The sequence below is a fragment of the Orbicella faveolata genome, unplaced genomic scaffold (genome assembly GCF_042242905.1).
Source record: "Orbicella faveolata isolate gen_17 unplaced genomic scaffold, um_ofav_v1 contig_12, whole genome shotgun sequence".
Classification (NCBI taxonomy): domain Eukaryota; kingdom Metazoa; phylum Cnidaria; class Anthozoa; order Scleractinia; family Merulinidae; genus Orbicella; species Orbicella faveolata.
Window position 1 is genome coordinate 20,790,001 of NW_028301539.1, and position 23,799 is coordinate 20,813,799.

At 39.0% G+C, this 23,799-nt stretch overlaps 3 pseudogenes across 1 annotated transcript; all 3 read left to right on the forward strand.

The window, feature by feature from the left end:
- The first annotated feature begins 12,931 nt into the window (after positions 1 to 12,931).
- On the forward strand, positions 12,932 to 15,685 carry LOC149117103 (uncharacterized; annotated as a pseudogene). Its single transcript, XR_016205558.1, has 2 exons — positions 12,932 to 13,319; positions 13,550 to 15,685. The product of XR_016205558.1 is annotated as an uncharacterized LOC149117103 (transcript).
- LOC110047626 (uncharacterized) lies at positions 15,515 to 17,140 on the forward strand (annotated as a pseudogene).
- Positions 17,141 to 22,294: 5,154 nt separating this feature from the next.
- Positions 22,295 to 23,097, forward strand: LOC149117104 (uncharacterized; annotated as a pseudogene).
- Positions 23,098 to 23,799: the final 702 nt, after the last annotated feature.

The following is a 23,799-nucleotide window of genomic DNA, read 5'->3' on the forward strand; positions in this document are numbered from 1 at the left end:
AGTTATGTCCTTTTACGTCAGTTGTGAAAAAGTGTGTTTGTGGCAAAAAGGAAGAGATTGTAGTTGATGAGAAAAGAAAGCTGTTAGATGGCAGGGAAGAAAGTTTTGCCAGTGAAGTGTAAGGTTTTTTATCGCTTTCCTGAGTTTGGAGATGTGGAACCTGACTTCCCAGATTTCCACAAATTCAGTATAAATTTTGGAAGCCAATGGCCATGGTCATTGTTACTACACAGGAGAGATGCAGGTTGTCTACGAAAAAAGCATGGAAGTTACCTTGCCTCATGAGTGACCAAATGCTGATGCACCTGCAAGGTTTATGAACATTATGGCTATTGGACACATGAAGGAAATTGCCACTTTACTGACAATTGTTTGAGCAACTAATTTTTGTGGTCCTCTGAAGACACTGCTTTCCACAAAGTCAAAACCACTAGGTGGGTTCATACTAGTTTAGTAAGTGGACCTCAAGTATACTTCAATCTTACTTCAGATGTGAACGGGTCTAATTTCAACTTAAGTAGCCTACTTTGTAGCCGTGGCAACGTATCATATTTGAAAGAGCTGAAGTGCACTTCCAAGTCAAGTTTAACCCATCTTCACTTACGCACTATCAAAACAATTTCAGGAAATTGAATGTCAATCAAATGCGTTTTTCGTTGAGATATCAGAACACGCACGTCATTTTCAAACTACTTGTTTGATGCCTGGCTTTCAAGGTCACGAACAACATAGACGACGTAGAAATGGAAAATAACTCCAACTCCAGTCAGTTTCGACCCTACTTTCATGTGTTGCATAGTGATGATGACAATATAGACCACACAGTCATGTAAGTATCTTTGTACATTGCTCCCAGTCCTTTTATTTCTACAAAGAAAATTCACACTCACAAATCACACATTTTGCTTTGTTAGCCATAACTTAAATCAACTGTTTCCATCAACTGCCACATTTTATATTCCAGCTGAGCTGCAAAGCCTGCCAGCAGGTCCACAGCCTATACATGATCCACTTCGCACGCAATCACCAATTCCACTGGCAAGAAGCATGCCATCGCCTCAGTCTTCAGGTGTGAGTCGGAGTACTTGCTACAGCAAACTCTAAAACGAAAAACCTCACGTTAAGTCTACCGACTGTATTGAGGAAGAACTGCAAACTTCTCGAAGCATGGGCCCCCAAATTCAGTAAGCTGTGAGGAGCTTCACAAAGAGAAACAATCAAAATTTGGAACGATATCTATTCTTTGTATAAAGAAGTGTCCAGAGAGTCAGGGAACGCTTCAGCAGGTAAAGAAATGGCAGCAGAATCTAGATAATGAGTACAAGCAGTTAACGCAGTGAACTCACTCAACTGGAGAAGCTGTAATTAAGAAGATTAAAGAAGGCTTCCCCTGTTTCGACATCTTAAATGAGGTGATGGGACATAGCGACTGCATTGATCTGTCTAAAATGGCAATCGAAGGGAGTTCTACCTTCACCTCTGAGCCGAGTGTAAATGTTTCCCCCAATGAATCAGAACTGCCTGACAATGTAACTGAAGTCCAGAAAAACAGCGAGAAAACAAAGGCAGAAAAAGATAAGCAGGAGAAAAGTGGGCGCAAAGGGAAAAGAAGACGGCGAGATGTCCCGGAAAGTACAACTCAAGACTGGCAGAGCTCTTTAATGGAAATTTGGGAAAAGAGTATGGAACAGGACAACGCAAGATTTGAGCGTTCGGCAGAATTGTTCCATGATGTCCAGAGCAGGCAAATGGAACAAACTAACGCCATACTTGCTGGCTCAAAGACATTTTTAAAGATTTAGATTTTAGATTTAGTTGTTTGGAATAGATCTGAGGAACTACATAAAATAAGATATAAATAGATGGTTTCTGATGGAGACAGTAAGGCATTCAATACTGTGGAAAATATATATGGCAATGACTGCAAGGTGGAAAAGCTGGATTGTGTTGGACACGTGCAAAAATGCCAAAAACACATGGGCAAGCACCTTAATCTTAAAGCACAAACCAAAGGGAAACTTTTAGATGGCGAACCCATTGGAGGACAGGGCCATCTGACTGAGAGCTACATTAACCACTCTCAGAAGGACTATGGTCTGGCCATTAGACAAAAGACCCTGTCTAAAGCAAACCCAACAGAAAGAGAGGTTGATGTTGCTGTTTACACCCTGAAGAAAAATATCATTGCCATCCTCCGTCAGTGTCCAGTCACAAGATGCTGCTAAACATCATTTCTACCCTGTTGGAGGATTCATGGTGTAAATGGCAACAAGATTGCGCCACTGGAACAACTACATATGAAGCAGGTGATTGTTTGCCTGAAGTGTTCTTTGAATTGCTGAAGCCAACATTCATGACACTCAGTGAAACTCAGCTGTTCCAGACATGTCTGTGCGGTGCCACCCAAAATCATTATGAATGCATCAACAGACTGGAGTGGGCACACTGCCCAAAACACAAGCATCATGGCGCCAAGGTGATTCGTTGTGCAGTTTCTTCTACTGTGTGCCATTTCCACAGTGGAGCTGCCAGTGGAGCAAGGATAATGCAGAGACTGGCAATTCCAGCAGAGTATACTCAGAAGGTCTCAGAAGAAAAGGACAAGAGGCGGTTGAGAAAATCAGACCTTCAGGCCTCTTTTAAAGAAAAGAAGCATCAGCAAGGAGAACAAATGAGGCACACATGCAGAGAAGATGCCCTACGGGAGGCTAAAGGCAATACTTATGAACCTGGAGGCTTCTGAGTGACTGAAATAAGCATTTGCTGATATTAGATAGTTCATAGCCATGCAAATTTGTGCAGACAATCTTTGTTTTAGCTTTTTTACTTCAATCACTTTTCTCAAAATGTGCATTTTGCGCATTCTAGAAAACATATCTCGTAGAGCATTTAACTAATTGACTTGAAATTTCCATTGTTTATTGCTTTCAAAGAGTATTTGGGGGATGAGCAAAGGCTTTTTCTGTAGCTTTACTTTGTCAAAAGTTACAAAGAAAATTGTGGTGGAAATTCACCTCAAAAATTTTGCTTTCCTTCAACTGGAAGCTGGAACCAAAGTTTTTTATATTTTTTTAAAACCCTGTTCCTATCCCCATGATTAGCCTATATACTATGCAGTTGTAAAAACAAATTAGAGCTGGCTGCATTCCATAACAAGATTTCTTTTCTAGAGTACATGTGGGTTGTGCACAGTATGGGGTAACGATATTATGCTGGTATAAGGTTACAAATAAACTGTGCGCAGAAATAATTTTAAAAAATGAAATCTGTCATTCATTAGCTTTTCAGTGATATGTGGGTTTTACATGGTTTGATTAAAAACAGATGTGACAAGTCCTTGAAAAAAGGATCTTTTTAATTCCCACCTTAAATTTCTTTACGTATCAATACCGAATCCCTTTTATTTAGGCCAGGAAATCAAGGTTGTCCAATACACCCAATTAGAGTTGCTTCATCTCTGGCATTGTCAAATCGATTCACCAGAAGTCTAGTCGTATACTCTCTTCAATGCAATCGACACAACTTGTCTCCCTTAATGTCGAATAGTCATGCCAGAAGTCGCTTAGAAAATGTAGTCCATCTAGGCTATGCAGGGTGGGTTGAAAATGTTGTCAATCGACAGGACTCGTATCCCCTGATGTTGATTCATCATGCCAGAGGTTGATTTGCATGAGACTTAGAAAATATAGGGCAACTGTGGTATGCAGGGTGGGTTAAAAATGTTGTCATTCCACTCAATACAATCAAATTGTCATTCCATAAGTCAATTTGCGCAAGACTAAGAAAATATAGTGCATCTGGGTTATGCAGGGTGGGTTGAAAATGTTGCGATTCAAGTTGATTCAATCAATCTTGAAAATTTGTTGAACTTTTGTTCCATGCCACATGTCATCTGTGTGTAGCTGTTATTCTGGAAGTTGATTTGCAAAACTGGGTTAACCAGGGGGCAATTGGTGTTCGATGTGGTTTAACTGAATATCCTGAAATATAGCCCAACTTCAACAGGGAGAGTTTAACATGTGGAATCAACTTGATTGTTTGAGTGCACTGACATGCTTCAGTGCATGGTTTAATACACGCAGTACAAAATCATTGTCAGTTATGCACAGGTAATGTTCATGTTTTGTTTTTGATAACTTTAGATCAGTAAACTGTTGGTATCTTATTGCATCCATTATGTTGTAATTCGACATTTGCTCTGCCTCAACCATTGCTTTTGTAAGGCCAACATTTGGTAACATGTGCATGCATACAAGTTTAAAATTGACAGAACAAAGTGAGAGGCAACTTCCTGTTGATGGTGTTATGAAGAGCAGATGTGAATATTTAACTTTCTAGAGACTTCTAGAATGTCAAGTCACAATATTTGTGCCAGAATCTTCTACTGTCACGCTATGGAACATTTTAGAACATTCTACTGAATGATGTAATTATAATGTAATGCTACATAAATAGAAGCTCCAAGAATGTTCTAGAATATTACTTAAATGCATATAGAGAATCAGCTAGAAGCTACAGATCCCATTAGTAGTTCTTGGCAGAGACCGAGAGAAGAAGCTATAGAGTTCCTGTTAGTAGTTCTCGGCAGAGACCGAGAAAAGAAGCTATAGAGTTCCCACTAGTGGTTCTCGGCAGAGACCGAGTGGAAAAGCTATAGAGTGCTATTGTTATTGTAAAAGCCATTGAGGAACTTTGTTCAAGGTCAAGTGGACTGTAAGGAGATTTCTTTGGAGACACCGAGATTTGTTGTGAGTTCATGTCAGTGGTGACTAAAGTTTAGCAGTAGGCTTAACTTAGTTTGCTAGTAGATTGTATTGTTCAGAAATTGCTCCTTTCTAGCTAAGATTACATTACGTATTGTTAAATAAACAACTTGGGTTCATAGAAGAGTTTCGTAGTATATCTTTCTGTCGGTCAAGTTAGACCGAAACAATGGCTATGATAAAAGGAAATGTGCTAGATGTTTAAAACAACTTATACTGCAGATTGATGCCGACCACTAAATGGGTCCAAAAAAGACACTATTCAAGCAGACCACCAAGAACTTCAACTGCCCAGCTACAGTGGTATTGAGAGGGACTGCAGTGTGCTTCTTTTACTGGGTTCAAAACTTCTATAAAGCTCTTCCCCTTCCATATTTTGAAAGGCTTCTGTTTCTTCTTAGCTTTCTCCGAAAGCGTTCCATCGATCGATTGAACTCCCTCACAGATTTTGACAAAATTCGATAAAATAATAAAGCGTTTGTTCTTTGACTCGTAGACGTCTGCTAACACATGTAAAACTTATAGGAAGCCAGTTTATACTTTCAAAGCATCTTTTTTATTCCGTTTCATCGATTGCTCAACTGACTTTAACTTTCTTGCTAAGCACATTCAACAGTTAAGTGAATTTGGAATCAACAGACTAACATGTAGTACGCGTACTTCAAAGAAGTTTACGGGGTTCTTCGAAGGGAAGAGATTGGATTGCGTTGTTCATGACTTTTACTGAATGTGGTGGCTCCTAAAGGAGCCGTTGTGGTTCGCAAATAGAACCGTGTTATTCTCAGTGCCGTGAGGCATGGCCTTCGCGCTGAATCACCATCGGTACAACCTTCTTCAAGTGATTGACGTACATCATACACTTTTCAGCCATCACCCTCTCCCTCCAGAACCTCGTTATTCCTTCGAGTAGCTGCTCTTTAGTCGTGGGCTTTACTATTGTTTGCAGAAAATGTTTTAGCTCATGCCATAGCATCTTTATGGGATTGAGGTCAGGGCTCTCGGGAGGCGTCTTCCACCAGTGAATCCCACTTGATTCCATGAATTCTTTCGCCAGCCTGCTAGTGTGTTTCGGGTCGTTGTCCTGTTGGAATCTGTGGCCGTCAGGAAATGTCGCTCGGATGAAAGGAAACAGGGTTCTGCTGAGAATTTCTTCGACATAAAACTTGGCGTCCACGTTTCCGGTAAACACAAGGACCCTTGTTGCACCGCGCTTAGAAATCCCAGCCCAAACATGACCTTTGTAGGGATGTTTCGCACAGCCCTTGAACTTTGGCTGTTCCCACTTGCGTCTAAAACTCAGCTTGGCATGTTTCTCCATGTGTATGGAGCATTCATCCGTGAAGATAACGTTGTCAAACGTTTCACTGCACCGCAGGCAGAACTCCAGTCGTTTCACCCTGTTTGGCTCTCTTATAAGCTGACAATATTTCATGCCAGTCTGCACCCAGCCAAGTTTTTTCCGAAGCCGTTTGACTTCACTCTTGGAGAAGTTGACTCCAAACTCTTTGTAGATCTTCTTCTGGAGGTTCGGAGCTGTCAGTTCATCGTTCTGCTCCATCTGGTTGTTGACGAAAGTCATCAGCTGTGGCGTCACATCTTCTGCAGGCCGACCGGGCAGCGGGCATTTTTGAATGACTGTCTCTCTTGAAAACGTCTTAAGAAACGTCTTAAACTCAGGCGACTGATTTTACAATCATCGTCTGCTAAAGTTCTAACTATTTCACTGATGTTCATATTCCGCTCTCGAAGTCGCACAATTTTCGCTTTTTGCTCGTGTGTCAAACGACCTATGATAACGATTTGATCTTAGAGCATAACTAAGCTATGCTTAGAGTTTTAAAAAAAGTCTTAAAACTGACTTAAAAGAAAAGATTACTTGTAACCAATGAGTGGGCAGTAATGTATATTAGTTATATTCCATTGAGACCTGAAAAAATATTAGCATTTAAAACAACCAATAGATGACAAGGATTTTTGATCCGTTTTAAACAATAGAGGCTTAAGCTTACGCTATATAAACTGCTTATCCTTACCAGTAGCCCACAGTCAGTTTTACCAAACCAACTTGCTTCAATCCAGATTCAATTGACCAAAACGACTTTCAGACAGTTGTACCGAAACACTCAAATTCCGTCAATGGCTCTATATCATTTCGTTCCTGAAGAGAAAACGGGCATTGCCCCGACCAGACTCGTTGTTGAGAAGGACCAAGTTGCTGTAGGTAACCTTGTTACCGTAAACTGGGAAGGCGACAGAGTTCCAGCCACAATTCGTGCACTAAGTGGTAAGTAGATTTTATGTCCACTTTGTTTAGAGTTTGTTGACACTTAATTGCATTAAGTACCTGTGCCTATTTATCCCATCCTTACCTTCTGCTTGTTCATCTTTCACTGCAGATAATTTTAAGGAGCTGAACGAGATAGATCTCGCCTGGTCTAAGGACAATTTAAAGCAGGAATCAAGCGCAGAACCGCTCAAGAAAAAACCTCGTTTTGTAAGTAGAGATCTCTGTTTTGTCACAGTCAATTACGAATCTAGCGTGTGCTGGATACTTAGTTGTTAAAAAGGAATGCCTGCCTGTAAGCTACTTAAGCGCACTCCAGTGTAACTTAATTAACAATGTTTGAAATGAGCGCGTGCTCATAGTATATTATTGTTACGTGCTCCACTAGTCAGTTCTGGTACGCACTTGGATCATACGCTGTTTCAATTCTGACATGTAAGAGTGTTTTTGAAAAGGAAGAAAATGCTGCGTGCTTGTGATTCTATTAGTCAGTGCGTATTTTACCTTATTTATCATAACAAATTGAGCGTTTTTAAACAGAAAACAAACAACAGCAACCAAAAAACCATGTTGCATGCTTGTGATACTAGTAGTCAGTCAACATTTCGTCTTTAACGCATCAAATTAAGTGTTTTTATACAGAAAACAAACAACAAAGAACAAGTCGCGTGCTTGCAAAAGTCAAAGTTCTTAGTGATTACCAAATCCCTTTGTAATTGTTTTTCAATTCGTTATCAAAGAAGTCGTTTTACTTGGTTTTAGGAGAAAAACACTACCAAGGTTGCTAAGGAAAAGACGAAGTCACAAGAGGGCAATAAGAAGCAGGTAACAATTTTCTTATTGACTAAAGAAACTCGACAAAGTATTGATGCATTCGAATTCGTTGACGAACTGCTTTGTAAAGAAGGCGGCCCGCCTTTAATTAAGAGCTATTGTTAAGCATTATCTCACCTCAAGTTTGATTGACACCTCTGTCCCTTAACAAACAACAACATTTTTGACTGATGAAGTGATCCACAAAAATACTTGTTATACAAGTCGGTTTAAAGTGAAAAAAAGTTGGAATAGTTAAAATTGCAGAAGAATAAGGTAAAGTACAGGGTGGCGAATAGTCCTTCAAAAAAACCTGGCTCACGCAAATATTTTGGCGGTCTCTTTCACCCTTCTCGCAGTCTCATTTTTAAGCGTTAACAGTGTGTCTTGCAGTCATAAACCTGTCTGAACGTCTTAGAGAATGATGTCTTCTCGCCCCTGCATTTAAAACATTTTAAAGTCTTGGGCTCACTTTGTTACACCACCCCTGAGTATGAACGTCATCAAACTGCCATAGCGCCTTAAAGTAAGTGACTTATATGTAGCATATTTTAACCTCAAAAGTTACACTGTCTGGTTTCTAGGACAAAACCACGTCAGTCAAAAAAACAAAGGCAGCTAAAAAGGACGAATGCTGCGTATTAATTGCCATTGACCCGGCGTTCCCCCAAGTCATTTCCGATCAGGAAGAAATCAAGCAGGTAACCATACAGTCACTTTTTTTTCTCAAGACTGTTTTCCACTTCCCAATTTGTCTGGAATGTGAAGAACGTTTACTGAAAAATGCACATAGCCTATTGAATCTTGCACTTTTTTACAACTTGATCCAAAATCTTAGGGGCAAGCAGGAAAGTAATTTTACTTAAGTCTGAAGATTGTTTTTTGTTTTCAGCGTCTTGAACTATACACTGTGTATTACAGATTGTTCCACAGTCCAATGTTTTTCTATTATTACACTCTGTAATTCGATTAATTTTATTATGTGTGTTTTTCCTAGGATGACGAGGTGCAGTTCCATCCTAAATGTACGTCAACTCCTCCTCTAAGTCCTCCAACATCATGGTTGCCCGCAGCTCCGAGCCTCCCAGCACAATCTTTCTTAGGGGAACTAATGGACGAGGACCTGCGGGAATTCTCAGATAAGAAAAAACTTAACCGTCTTTTAGACAACCAAGAAGCGACGTTAAAGTTAATGGCAAATTTTATGAGAGAAAACAGGGAAAGGAAATGTTGCGGGTGTCATTGCGTCAAGGAAAGGGTTAGGTTTTCGCCAAAACCATGTTCGGGAAGGTTTACTACGATTTTGACTGGGGACTTAAGGGATGGCGCAGTTGGGGACTTTGGGGATGGCGCAGCTGGGGACTTTCGGGATGGCACAGTTGGGGACTTTGGGGATGGTATGGTTGAGGACTTTGGGGATAGCGCCATCAGGGACTTTGGGGTTGTTATGGTTAAGAACAACAGAGCTGACGCAGTTAGGGACTTATGGGATGATGCAATTGCTTCTGGTAGTTCTAATTCAGTAGGGGATAGTGGGAACATGGAACAATTCAGGGAGGAGGGGGATGCTTTTTTGCAGGAGGCAGTTCAAATCAAAAGTGGGAGCTCTAGCGTGGGGATCTTGCCAGGAGAATTGTTGAAACTATATTTCAACCTGGGGAACTGGAAGGCCGAAATTGTTCAGGAACAAGGGGGAAAATGTTACTACATCAAGGGAAGCTGGGTATAGTAAAAAAGTATGTGTTCAAGTTGTATCCTTGCAGACAAGCACAGGAAGATGTACAATGGCGCAAGTGCATTGTCGCGATAGACAAGTATTTACGTAGGGCAAAGGGAAAAGGTAATAGGCAACAATAAATTTTTCGAAATGTAGGGTTCATGAAAAGGTAGCTAATTAGAAATTAAGTTTGATGAATTGTAGGATTTTATTTGGTTTGAACTACATGTTTTCTCCAAGGAAAAAATTTCTTTATCTGACATTGTCACATGCTTTATTGACTTATTATGTTTTCAAATGTATCGTTGTACGAAAAATTTGTAGGTTTTTCCTTATTAGTATTGACCTTGAAGGACATTGAACAGTTTATAGTATGCCTGCTTAGGATTTTTAGTATTACATGTACGCTTGGTTGTAATCAGTAGTAGACTATATCAACAATAATACTAAGTATTACACTTAGTTGTAACCAGTACTAGTATACTGTATAAATCATAAAAGTAATTAACATGTATAATAATAAGTATTACACTTAGTAGTAGTAGTATTCTGTATAAACTGTAATAGTAATAAACATGTATTGCAAAACTGGAGCAACGTTTTATTAATATTTCCCATTTCCCGTTGATTTCCACAGTTTTCGAACTATATTTCTTGGCTACTCCTTTTATATGAAAAGCCCCATTCCACTTGCCGCCTATGGCCTAGCTTGGTGAGAAATACTTCTTTCAAATTTTCTGATCGCCGTAAAGAATCCTGTCCTTTCGACACGTCTTTCACGATCACGTGCGTTTGTTATGAAACCACGGGTAGTTAGTCATGTTTTTTATTTGTTATGTAATCAACGTCGCAAACAAGTTTGCCAAGAGATTTTATCAATGGTTGGTGTTTTGATTGTGAGCTGTACTTACATTCAAGACTTTTCGTCTGTAATGACAACATTAATTAGTAAGTTCAAGCTGAGTTTTTTTTCATCTTTAATAAAAACAATGAGTTCCAGATCAATGGACTCACACACAGGCACAAAATGCAAATTCGATGCACCGAGGAATAACTCTGAGTAATCGGAGAAACTTGAAACTTTACCAAGCGCTTTCCATAACAGATCAGCTTCTTCAATTCTGGCGATAGTACCGATTTTGCGAAATAGGTTTCGTTTCAATTCGCTCGCACGGATGTAACATGGAAATTCAACACGCTAAAAACCTAAAACTACATGTAGGACATTTCACCGACCGGTGCGATGCAATGTTACACAATAGTTCGCTCACGTCTTGGCGTTCGTTTCTTCATATATATAACTTTTCTCCATAATTCCAGTCCATGAAAGTTCTTCATTTGTAATGACCGTGTTGAATCTAGCGAAGCAAGTTTCAATTCAAGACCTCTTCATGCTGTATTAGCGGGAACTTCACGAAGCATACATTGCAACAAACGCGTCGCGAGAAATTAATCGTTTCCTCGCAAGCTAATTGCTTGTAATTTATTCCAAAATATACGCTTCACTGGTTCTCGCGAGACGAGACTCTTGTCTCGCGAGACGAGAGACGAGGGGCGGTAACTTACTTTTGAGCGGTACTGTATGTCAAATTAAAGCTTATGGAGCTGGCTATCAAACTATACCAAGAATTTTGAAAGAAAATGAATTGTCGAATTTTTCACGACCACTAAATGCGAGCGCCTGAATCACCTTTCAAAAGCTACAAGTCAAAGCGAATTTCGTTCTTCACCAATTTAATTTTTTTCTCAGTTTCAGGGCCCAAAGCGCTTAACAAACTTGTCTGTGCTCTGGCTTAATCAATTGCAGTAAAAAGTTACAGAACATTTTCGAAATAGGATTAAAAAAATGTGGAGTGATCGTACAAAAATCACTCTCGAAGAAAAAGTATTTCGAAATTAGCAATTCCCAGACAAGTCTTTGTAGTTTATATGTTAAACTAGCCACTGTCCAAATTTAAGAGCAATTGAACAAATTCCTTTTGAGTTATAACTCTTTACAGTGTATGCTTCAAGTGAAAAAATTATTCGAGAAAACAGCGCTAAGAAAAATTTTCTGCTTCACAAACAAACTCCGTCCACAAACGTCTTCAACTGGGTTCTCAGATAACTAAGCCAATCAGTGCAGGGAAAGTTTACTACCGTTAACCTCCTAGTGAAATTTACACACGAATCTCTAAAAAACTCTTGTGTTTCGCAATGCACTCTAGGAACTGAAGGCAGAGAGATAATTTTTCTGTAGCTCGGTTTTTCTTGAAGCTGGTTTGGCAAAATGGGGAAGGCTGAAAAGGATACAAATGCTAGAGTGGCTGGGCGAAGGAAACAAACAAAAGAAAGCGCGGAGAGCAACTGTGTGTGGGCAACTGTGCATGGATAATATTTCAAATGGTCTCAATGAGTTCGACGATTCATCGATATCGGACTCATCAGAAGAGTCTCTGTCAGCATCCCTGTCATTGTTGTCAAGTTCCAAAATTTTTACAGAACCTTTCTTTTCTCTTACCACAAATATTTGCCCGCCTTATACGATAACTATAGCTTCATCCGCGTGGCAAACTTTCGCTTCTTCACTCATTGCTGTATTTTCATTTGTTCTTCGCTGTTTTCGCTTTTTCGAACTGGTCCATGGTTTAAACGTGGTCTATGTTTACTTATAACTTAATAGACACGCCTAATACCAAAAATGCTGGGTAGTCAGAACAACAATGCTGATCAACTGAGTAGTCAATTCGTGACATCCATATAGGAAATTCCTGCGAAAATCATCTCGGTTGATTGCATACGTGCCATAGGGCTGTCAATCAAGAGGTAAACTTTTACTTCCGGTGAAAACGTAAAACTGCCATTTCTCCGCCAATATTTAGCCTTTTTCAAAAAATTTTTTCAGAAACTAGAGATTATTCTTCGACCACTATTTTGACCCAAAAATCAAAATTTGAAGAAAATTGCCGACCCACAGGTATACTGTAACCTTAAGACGGGGGTCTACCTGAAATTTGGTGGAAAAATGGAAAAAAATTTTTCATTGGAATACACATCTTTTACTATTTACCTTTCCATTGACAAATGAATTTTTTGACTATTTTTAATAATTTAACGTCAGCGAGGCACTTTATTGGACGAGGTGATCTATAAAAATCGCGTTGCCATGGCAACGGGAATGATAACTTTTGTTTTTCTCTTGTTTACTACCTCTTGAATCCCCAGGAAAGCGCGAAAATCAAACCACTGTCAAATAGGGCATTCTCTGTTACCTCACATGAAGTGGGGTATTGCCAATTGCATTATGGTATAGAATTTTAGCTGTGGGAGCATTGGAGGTCGGAGTAAGACATAAAGGAATATTTTTGGTTGAATATGGCTGGGAAAAGGCATATAAGTCGTTTCAGAAAAACACGGGAAGGGAAAGGGTTTAGTGGGGTTCCCTGGTACGCAAAATCGGTGGAAAAGCCAGTGTTGGAAGAGGATGAAATTGCTCGCTCAAAACCGGAGATGCCCCACGACAGTCACGAGGAGTTATTGGAAACAAGTGACATGGAAGGCTCAGACACGGAGCTTGATCAACCGGAGAGTGCATCTAGAAAGAAGATGAAGCTGTACAACTCCGAAGATGACAGTTCTGAAAGCTCAGAAAGCGAAACAGAAACTAAGAAAACTAAATTAGTGGAGGCAGAGGATGGTTACAGACTGGTCCATTTGAAGAACTTATCTTCAGTCCTTTCCAATGTGCACAGATGCGAGGAAGGTGAGTAAAGCAACGTGAAACTTGTAGGACAGTTTATTTAACCAAATGTGTTTGAAATTGAAATTATAAATATAAATGTATGTAAGCAAATTTTATATATTTTAAAAATTATTGTGCATTAGTATTGTGGGAGCAGTGGGTATAGGGGGTATATGACAATAAAATTTTTGGTTGCTTTTACATTTTTGAAGAATGTATCTGTTTTTCAAATACACTATAATTGGTTTTAGGGAATCTGACTATTGAAGAGAACACTGGTAGGCGTGCAGGGCTGATGTCTGATCTTTCCATATGCTGTGATGGTTGTGATGAAGACACCACATTACACACCTCAGTCAACATCTCCAAAAGAGGAAGGTCATTTGACGTAAACAGAGGGGCTGTCTACCACTCAATTGAGACTGGTTGTGGTTACGAAGGACTTGCATCATTCTGCAGTATTATGAACATGCCATGTCTGTCTAAGAGGGCCTATTACAAGCAGGTGGAGACTATTTTAGATGTCTTAGAAAGTGTGACCAAAGAAGAACTCTTGAGTGCAGACCAGAAGCTTCAAAAGCTTATCACAGAGGAGAATGGAGAGTCTGATACTGGAAATGTTATAGATGCGGCAGTAAGTTTTGATGGCACGTGAGCCAAAAGGGGCTTCACCTCATTGACAGGTGTGGTTTTTGTGGTTTCAGTGGACACAGGTGAGGTACTAGATTACCATGTTTTGTCAAAAGCATGTCAAAAGTGTGCATTGAAGAAAAGTCAGTGTGAAGACGACAATGAGCGACTTGAAGAGTGGAGAAGAGAACATTTGGCATCTGGGGAATGCGATATAAATTTTAAAGGGAGTTCACCAGCAATGGAAGCTGAGGGAGCTGAAATTCTGTGGAAGAGATCCATAGAGCTGCATAACATTCGGTACAAATGGATGGTATCAGATGGGGACAGTAAAGCGTTCAATGCTGTTGAGAATTTGTACAGCAGTGATTGCAAAGTTGTAAAGCTTGACTGTGTAGGCCATGTCCAAAAGAGGATGGGAAAACACCTCCTGAACCTAAAATCTCGCACAAAAGGAAAACTTGAGGATGGAAAGCCCATTGGTGGTCATGGCCGGCTGACTGAAGGCAAGATAAAACAACTTCAAAAGTATTATGGCTTGGCTATCCGTCAAAACACTCTCTCAAAGGCAAATCCCTCAGAAAGGGAAGTAGATGTTGCTGTGTATGCAATGAAAAAGAACATTGTTGCCATACTACATCACAGTGTCAAATCAGACAATCCTACAAAGCAACATAGATTCTGTCCAGTGGGAGAGAACTCATGGTGCAAGTGGCAACAGGACCAGGCAACAGGCACAAAAACATACAAAGGAGATGACTGTTTGCCAGTGGTGTTTTTGGAACTGTTGAAACCAACATTTCTTACTCTCAGTGACTCCAAGCTTCTTGAGAGATGTGTAAGGGGAACAACCCAAAACCCCAATGAGTGCATTAACTCAATGGTTTGGGTCAGGTGCCCAAAACATAAGCACCGTGGAGCCAAAGTGGTACGCTGTGCAGCTGCATCTGCAGTATGTCACTTCCATAAAGGAGCAGAAAGCAGAAAGAAAATTATGGAAAGACTTTCTATTCCACATGGGTCCTATACAAGCAGCTTAATACACATCAAGGACAAGAAGAGACTTTGTAAGGCTGATAGCCAGGCAACAACAAAAGAGAAGAAGCGTCGCCAGGGCCTATCACTTGTTCGCACAAGGCGGGAAGAAGCCCTCCGTGAGATGGAGGGCATCACTTATGAGGCCGGCGGCTTTTAATTTACTTCCCCAGACTCAAATAATGAGAACATGTACTGTTTGACACTTATTGGGAACACAGTTCGATTGATACTGTCTTTTATTTGTGTTTATTGACTTTAAAGCACTATTTCTTAAAATGTTGATATTCCGCCTTTGAGCAAAGATATCTCAAGATGGATTTGAGATATTGAGCTGAAATTTTCAAGGTAAATACTTCTTAGTGTGTTGATGGTAATAAGTGATGGATTTTGTGGTAGGAGTTAAAGTAAAGAAATTGTTGAGCATCAAAAATTCAAATTTTACCTAATTTTGATCTTGTAACTTGATACTATTGCTTTTTTGTGCAAATTTACAACTGAGCAAATCCCATCGCTTATTACCACTAACAGTATGTATTCTGTAAGATAATATGAAAAACACACAGTTTTCTGTAGCCCAGAATGAGATATCTTTGCTCAACTACACATCAGTCATGCACAGCAGGCGGCAGTTTGACCAGCCCGTGTCACGTGATACATGCAAGGGGTGTCACTAAAACAGCAAATTTTATAATCTTTGATTAAATAGCTTTCCAATGATATATAGTTGTCTGTGGTTTGGAATTATATCCTGACTGGTATAAGAGTTCAAAAAAGTTGCATTTTTTCAGGTATACCCCCGCCTTAATTCATGATATGCTAATTCCTAATCTATTTTCCCTGAAGGCCATGAACTTCAACTCGCCGCCGCCATCTGGGTTGTACGACATCTTTAACTTTTTCTTTTGTCACTTCACTGATTACGACAAGCAGGTACTCGCCACTATCAAATCATTTGAGGATTATTGCTTATTTGATGATGGTTATATAGTATCTTTACCCACTGCTTAGTTAAATAAACAAGGTGTTCCTGTATATGTCGCCAAAGTGGACAGATGGTCGAGATGGCAGATGCAAGCACCAAGGCTGCCATGTATGCCCTGAAATATTTCTTTAACACTCCTGGTAAAGGCAGTGTAACCAATGCCCCATGCATCTGGGTTAAAAGAACAAGAGCTAAGACTAGAGTATGCAAAGTAAAGGATTTGGTGATCAAAAAAGATAAAAACCCTCCTACTAAAAATGAAAACATAAACACACGTTCTCCCAAAATAGTGACAGAGATGTCTGTGCTCCTGAGGACACTTATCCACCAGATGAAAAGTATCTTAGATGATTAATCCAAAAGCCTGTTATCTTGCCCTTATTCAAAAAACTTTGTTGCATTCCAGAAGCAGACAAAGATCTCAACGATCAACCTCCTAAAACAAATGATACCAAGGCTGAGACTGGTATTATGAATACTAAATTACAAGAGGTCATGAGAATTCACCCAACATTTCAACGGAAAAAGTTGTGAGGTTGCTGTCTTTCAGAGATACAGAAAGGAAGCATTTTGAGAGCTCCACCTCAAAGCAATGGCAATGCAAGGAATGGTATCTAAACAAGATGGCCTTCATAACAGCTTCAAAGTTCAAGAGTCTTCACCAGGCAGGAGGCACTTGAGAAAAATAGCTGAAAATGTCACAAAGATAAAAGAAGATATTGCATTGGCGAAGACACCTCAAATTCGTTCTCAGCAACAGGAAATGAAACCACAAATGCCAGGGACTGGGGGTTATTTCATGAGGAGAGTGCTTGCAGGGTACATCAGCATGTTTCTAACCATACCCACCACAAACTGGAACTGGTCTCAAAAGGCTTTCTTATTTCAAAGTCAGTCTTTCTTTGGTACTAGTCCGGATAATATTCAGCAATGTCAGTATTCTGACAGTTGTCGAAACAAAGTTGTAGAATATAAATGCCCCTAGACACGCAGAGATCTGCAGCCAAAAGAAGCTTTCCTAACCTCAGAATTTGGTGGCATTAAAAATGCAAATGATCTTACTTTGAAGCCTACGGTACTAATTCCAACTTTAGCTTCAAATATTTCTTATATAGCTTTTTATATTTTTCCATATTTAATATTTAATTTTATTAATTATTTATTTATTTATTTTATGCAGGACCCATGTTGATAGCAATTTTTTAACTGAAATGGTCAGCCTCCATAAATATGTTTGTTTGTTTGTTTGTTTATTTATTCATTTATTTATTTATTTAAATGTTTGTAAGTGAGCTGACCTTAACTATCTTTGGTGTGTGGACCAAAAAAGGATTTGACACAGAAACAGAAGATATCCTTACATCATATGTGTTGTATTTATTTTCATATTTTGGTATGATGAGAAATACTTGACTATGCATGTATCTAAATTCCTAATACAAGGCTAAGGATTAGTGGAATGATTCTTGCATCAGTGTATACATAGACGAAGAAAAAGCCAAGGACAGAAATATCTCCAGCAAGGAGAGTAAAAGGCAAAAACAAAAAAAGGGAATGAACTAAAGATGTTGGAATCTGGCTTTGTAAGTGTATTCTCCTGCTGCAGCTTTTGGATCTCAAGCAGCAGAAGACAACTTCAGATAAAGCTTGCCACCTGTGGTCATTTGAATTACCTTTTTTAAGAGAATCATCATTGAAATTATGAGGCTTAGAAAGCTTAAGAGACCTTTGAGAAGAGAACTCCATCCTCTTAACCTAGATACAGAAATGCAAAGAGACCTTTTTGCGATAAAAATCTGCCATTTTCAAAATCATGCAATGAAGAATTTTAGGGATTTTGATGTGACATAACTTTCAAAAAAATTGAGTTGTACCCAAAACCTTAAGCTGCTGGAGGAAAATTCCAACTTTACAAGAGGTTGGGTGGGTGAAGTGGAAGGTGAATATAAGATCCCAATGGGCACAGCACAATATCCAATGAAGTGGCTCCCTGAAAAATGTTGTCATGGCAGTGCTGGCATTTAAGTTACACTTTTGCTGACACTACCTGATGATAAGGAACCACAACAAGATGATGTACATCTGGCACATGTAAGTTTATGTTTGAACTCTAGTGTTTCTATACACAAAACTAAGCACTTGATGGAGCAGGCAATTTTTGCATTACTCAGAGTAAAATGTAGCAGGAGTTGTGGTGAGAACTAGCCACTCAGGGTATCATGAAATTTTGTATGAACAATGGTTTTATTATCAAATTCTCCCTTAGGTGTACTGCTGCTAACAAGAACAATGACTGAAAGTTCTGGTAAAGAATAAATCAACAGACATTAGGCAAATAGATAGTCAAACCGTAAGTGTTCCATAGATGGAGAGCACAGCACAATAATTACAAAGCCCATTACAAGAGGTCTGCCTCAGCCACATGCAGAGGGTGCAGCTTTTGTTTTCAGACGTCCTGTTGCCACTCATAAAATTTGATATACCGACTTCCATTTAAACGGTCACATCTAGACAACCAGGTCGAGGACATTTATGCTGCTAATGGAATTCTGTTTCATTCATTCTGTTTTTGTTTATTTGCCTTTTTACTTAATATACAGTATTTATAAATGTTTTAATGTGAGGCGAGGTGACCTCTAGAAACCATCTGGCTTTTAGTTGAGGCCACCTTGTATGTAACAATACGGTTACATAAATAGTGCAACAGTGTGTGGCTTTGTCAGTTCAGTAATTATTTTATTAAAAACTCTAGCAGTTTTTTCTTAAACTTGGGAAAACTTGACAATGAAGTGATTGTAACTGGAAGGGAATTCCAGATCTTTGGACCTTGGTAAAGAATTGTGAATTTTTTTAGATTAGTCTGGCAATGATGCACGTGCTAATTATTGGCTGTTCTGGTGCTATAGCCATGAATTTGACTGTTTGTGAAAAACAAGTTGAAAAACAATGGAGGCAACAGATTGTTATGATAATGGTGCATAAATTTAGCCATTTGAAATGTGTTGATTTGATAAGTGTCTAAAATTCCTAATTTGGAGAATAAAGGAGCAGAATGTGCTCTATAATCTGAATTGGTAATAGCTCACGCAGCCCGTTCTTGCAAACAGTAAATTCTATTTAAGTTACTTACATGTGTAGACGAACATGTAGAGTTACAATAGGTAATAGAAGGATAAATTAGCGAGTAGTACAAGAGTTCAAGTTGTCAAGAAGGCGTGGGTATGACATGTGCAAAAAGGAGTTAGCACAGCACTAAGGAAACTTAAGAAAGAAATGTCTGGCCTCAGTAGACAGGAACCTTACTGATGCCATAATTGACAGACTACAAACCTATTTTAGCATTGCCATTCGCTCCAGTGACAGGGACTTCAATAAAAAGAAAAAGGCAATAAATGCTAGTTTCTTCAACTTTGAATTGCCTCAAGTGAAAGGCATTATCTCTATACTCACTGCCCCACTGGATGATCAGTTGGTTTCTAACATGACACAAACAGTTTTAAGCATGGTCCTTGCCTGCCTGATAATGTCATTGCAAAGGTGAGGCCTATACTCCAAAGTTTAAGTGAATATCCACTGTTCGACAAATACCTCCATGGAAAAACTCAAAACCAGAACGAAGCTGAATATGGAATGGTCTGGGAGTGCATACCAAAAAGGAAACTTTTGTTGGAAGAGAGATGTTGGAATTTGGCTTGTTTGATGCTACGAGTCACTTCAACATTGGAGCTAAAACTGTTACACTGTTACACAGCTACTTGATGCTTTAAAGATCTCCCCAAGAAAACAGACTGAAGAAGAAAGTAAATGCCTTGACCTGAATTGTCTTTGTGGTAGAGTAGATAGAGAGATAAAAAGAAGAGAAAGGTGTTAAGGGGACAAAGAAAGAAGACAAAAGACAAGACCCAAGAAGCAAAGAGAGTTACCTATGCTGCTAGAGGATTTTAGACAGCTTACTTTGCTCAAAAGTTGAACAAGGGGTTTGAAAACCCTAGATCTATTTTTAATACCGTTTTTCCAAATAGATCAACACCTTTAATTCAAAACCCTTTTGATATAATTTAATGAAATATTTCAACAAAACATCCAGAACGGTGCTTCTGTGTAATAAACCTAAGATTAGGAGGAAGGGGGAACAACATATGCCTTGATATTCCCAGATAGAAGATGACTGTGGAATTGTTCAATTAACTGTGTAGGAAAGGGACCCATTCAACCAGAAGCAAGAACAGCAATTGCTTTTTGAAAATTGAAACATCGGGCATACCAACATTTTAGCCCTGGTGCCGGGTCACTCATACTTGAAATGAATGCTAGACCACACCTGCCTCGTCCCCAGTCACCTGAAAGAACTAGTGAGGAGGTGTGCAGGGAATCATGGAGAGGAAAGAAAACACAGAGCGTCTGTCAAATCCTGCATTGAAGATGGCAGCGATTTTGATGGCAGATTTTCCAGTATTTCAAAGCCTGGTCCAAGAGGCTTGTAAAAGGGAAAAACAATTGTGCCTGGAGGCTAGTTGCCTAATGATGCTATTGGCGCCATTCTAAAAAGAACTGCCTCCTTATGCTGGTAAGAGGTGCTGGAAAAACAATCTGTTTTGCAATCCCAGCACTGGTAACTGGTGGAGTTACTGTTGTTATTTCTCCAATGTTTTCCTTGATGCTTGATCAAGTGAACCACCTGTGAGCAAGAGGTCTTAATGTTTACTATATTAATTAAGAACTACCATCAGCTGAAAGGGATCTTCTCATCCATAATCTTTTGTTGGACTTTCTTCCTGACACATTTTTGTTTGAAACACCATAAAATGCTACCTCCTCAGAAAGGCAAGAAATATTCTAAAAGATGGAATCAAGAAACACACTTAGCCACATTGTAATTGATTAGTGTCACTGTATTGAAATGTGGGGGTTTGACTTCAGACCAGCTTGTGCTGAACTTGGTCATCTGTCAAGATTGAAGTGTCCATTTGTAACCATTACAGGTGCTTGTAATACAAGGACTGAGGAAGTAATCTTGACTTCTCTCATCCAGAAAGAAACTTAAGACAGAAATGGAGAAGCTTACTGTTACGCAAACCTTGGAGCTGTGTATCTTTCAGTTGGCGACTATGAGAATGCTAGAGATGAAAATATCATGATAATATGAAAGTGCCACTTAAATATCAAAATATAAAGATACTGGGTGGTCAGATGAAAAGAACATGATAATATCAAAATATCATGATGATATCAGAATATCACAACATGTTCTGACAATATCAAAGAATCAAAATAGAGTCCTAAAATGTGGTCACATTGCCATGGTGCCAAAAATTCATGCTCTTCACAAACTTTTGTCATACTGTGTGTTTTGTATTCAAGAGATCAAGTGTGTAATTATCGTTTACACAAGCTCAAGGAGACTTTGAATAAGATACATTTACATTCAATTTACTTGAGTTTACAATTGGAAAAAATTGTAAAGAAAGCAATTGAATGGTGCATTGCTTTGCGCCCAAGTGTGACCATCACTTGGAAAGCCATACATGCTGGTACTTTGGATTCCCTAACATGGGAAAAAAAATTGGATGAATACAGAAGATGAAGTGGGCTACTGAGGTTGATCACATTCAGAGTTTCAAATACTTATCCTGGATTATGATAAATACTTGATGAGAAAAGTGTGTTTGATGAAATCTTGGTGATGCGGACTGTCACCATCTTTGTTACAAAACTAACCTTGAGTTTATATTCAGTACGAAGTTCAGACAGTAAGGTTATCATTAGTTATTGTCAGGTATCCTTACCTGTACTCAGATTCTTAATTTCTTTCCTTTCTATTGAATATTAAGTTTAGGTGCTGAAGGTTTGGTTTTATTTGCTTTAAGTATATTAAGTAATGTTGTTCCATTACATCATGAAACAGCCACAGCATGTTTTCATTTTTCTTCCTTATTTTATATTGATATTGTTACAGCTAACAGTGCCCTTTTCATTACAGGAGACAAGATAGAGAGCCAGTAAAACATCCTAGAATCTAAAATTGCCATTTCAGAGAAGGAAATAAAAGTAATGGTCCTGAGATAAAGACAAACTCTGCTGCAGAAGAAGGAAAGCCAAAAAAGTATAAGATCAAGTCAGCAAACCAGGAGTCTCTCCAAGAAATCATAAAAGCTGCAAAGAAAAGAGAACAAGAATCTCAAGAAGACACTGGCCAAAATTTGGAGAAACCATCATGAACAAGAGAAATTTTACTGGAAGCAGAGCTTCAACAGGCAAAAAGGGACCTAACTGACTTAAAAGAGAAAAAAATGACTACTTGCAAAAACATTACACACTGTCAGCCCTTGGTGGAGATGTTTTAAAGATGGAGACTGGGCTTCCCGCAAAGGAAGGTTTCCATATTGTTCTCAATTATACATATAGGTTCAAACAGTCAGTCACTTACTTTGATGGTTGGAAAGTTGAGTCAATCAGTTTTAAAGACCAAATATTTATCACCTTAATAAAAGTTAAAAAAAGTTATACAGGCATTCACCTTGCACAGTTAGTTACAGCATATCCACAAGAGTAAATATTGTAACAGCCTTTATTTATGTACTGCAGTCGGTTTTATTTAACAACCTCATGACATCAATTCCATCTAGAGATAAGAACAAGTTATCTGCCCCTTCATATTTTAGTCAATTTGGTTCTTGTAGAGTTGCAATAGACTGTACAGATATTGATATTACCACATCCAGGTTAATGAGCCAGCAAAAATGTAACCTACTCCATCCATAGGGGAATGATTTCCTTCAAGGTTATTTTGGGCATAGCCCCTTACTTATGTTAATAAACTCGATCCAGGGTCAATATCTGACAAAGCAATTGTGCAGCAATCAGGATTGTTAAACCACCTAACTGCTGTAGATATTGTCCTGGGAGACAAGGTTTTGTGGTACAGGATCTTGTACTGAAAGGTATATGCACCAAGAGTGAAGCAAAGGCAACAAAAGCCACAGAAAAATGCAGAATCCATGTTGAGCTGGCAAATGCTAGGCTTAAGGATTTTTAGATTTTGAGTTTTATTCCCTCATATTTATGGTGTCATGCAAACTATGTGCATCACTAGTCAATTTACAGTTTCCTCTCATTAAAGAGGGTTGCAAGGGTTATGAACATGATTAACTTGTTGAAATGGAATTAAAAATAACTAGGAACAATACATCAAGGGTTTACTGAGTAAAATAAGGGTGCAGTCATTACTGTAGTTACAGTAGTATGTTTATCTTCATCATCGTGACGGGAGTTAACATTATCTTAAAAATAGTCTTTCGGATGGTGTATGCTCCTTGTGCCCTTACCCCAACACCCACCCTTAACACACCCACTTTGAACGCACAATGCACAAGTGCACTTGTTCATTACCCAGCAAACCATTATTTCTAACTTGCCAGCAAATAACGTATTCGTCAGTGATGGTGGTAGATCCAGATTTTGGGCTGGTGGCCGAGGGGAGGGGGGGCCTCTTCTTGATCTGCTGTAATATAACAACTGGTAACTTCCCCAAGAACTTCTTTTTGCTACTTGTTTACTGGTATCACATAAAGTACAATCCTTTATCCTTATAGATAAGTGATAATAAGGCTATGACTGGCCAGGGCTCAAAATTAACTTTTTCGTCTGGGAGCCAGCTGGCAAATAACTGAAAAATTTTGGTCGCCAGATCGTAAAGTTTGGTCGCCAACTTTTTTTATATATAACTTACACAAGAACACGATTTTATACGTTACTTTGCATTCAAGAGAAGTCACAATTGAAGAGCAAAAACAATTAGAAACAACACGAGTAATACTTAGTTATAAAGCTACCGTTGTTCTCAGGTGATAT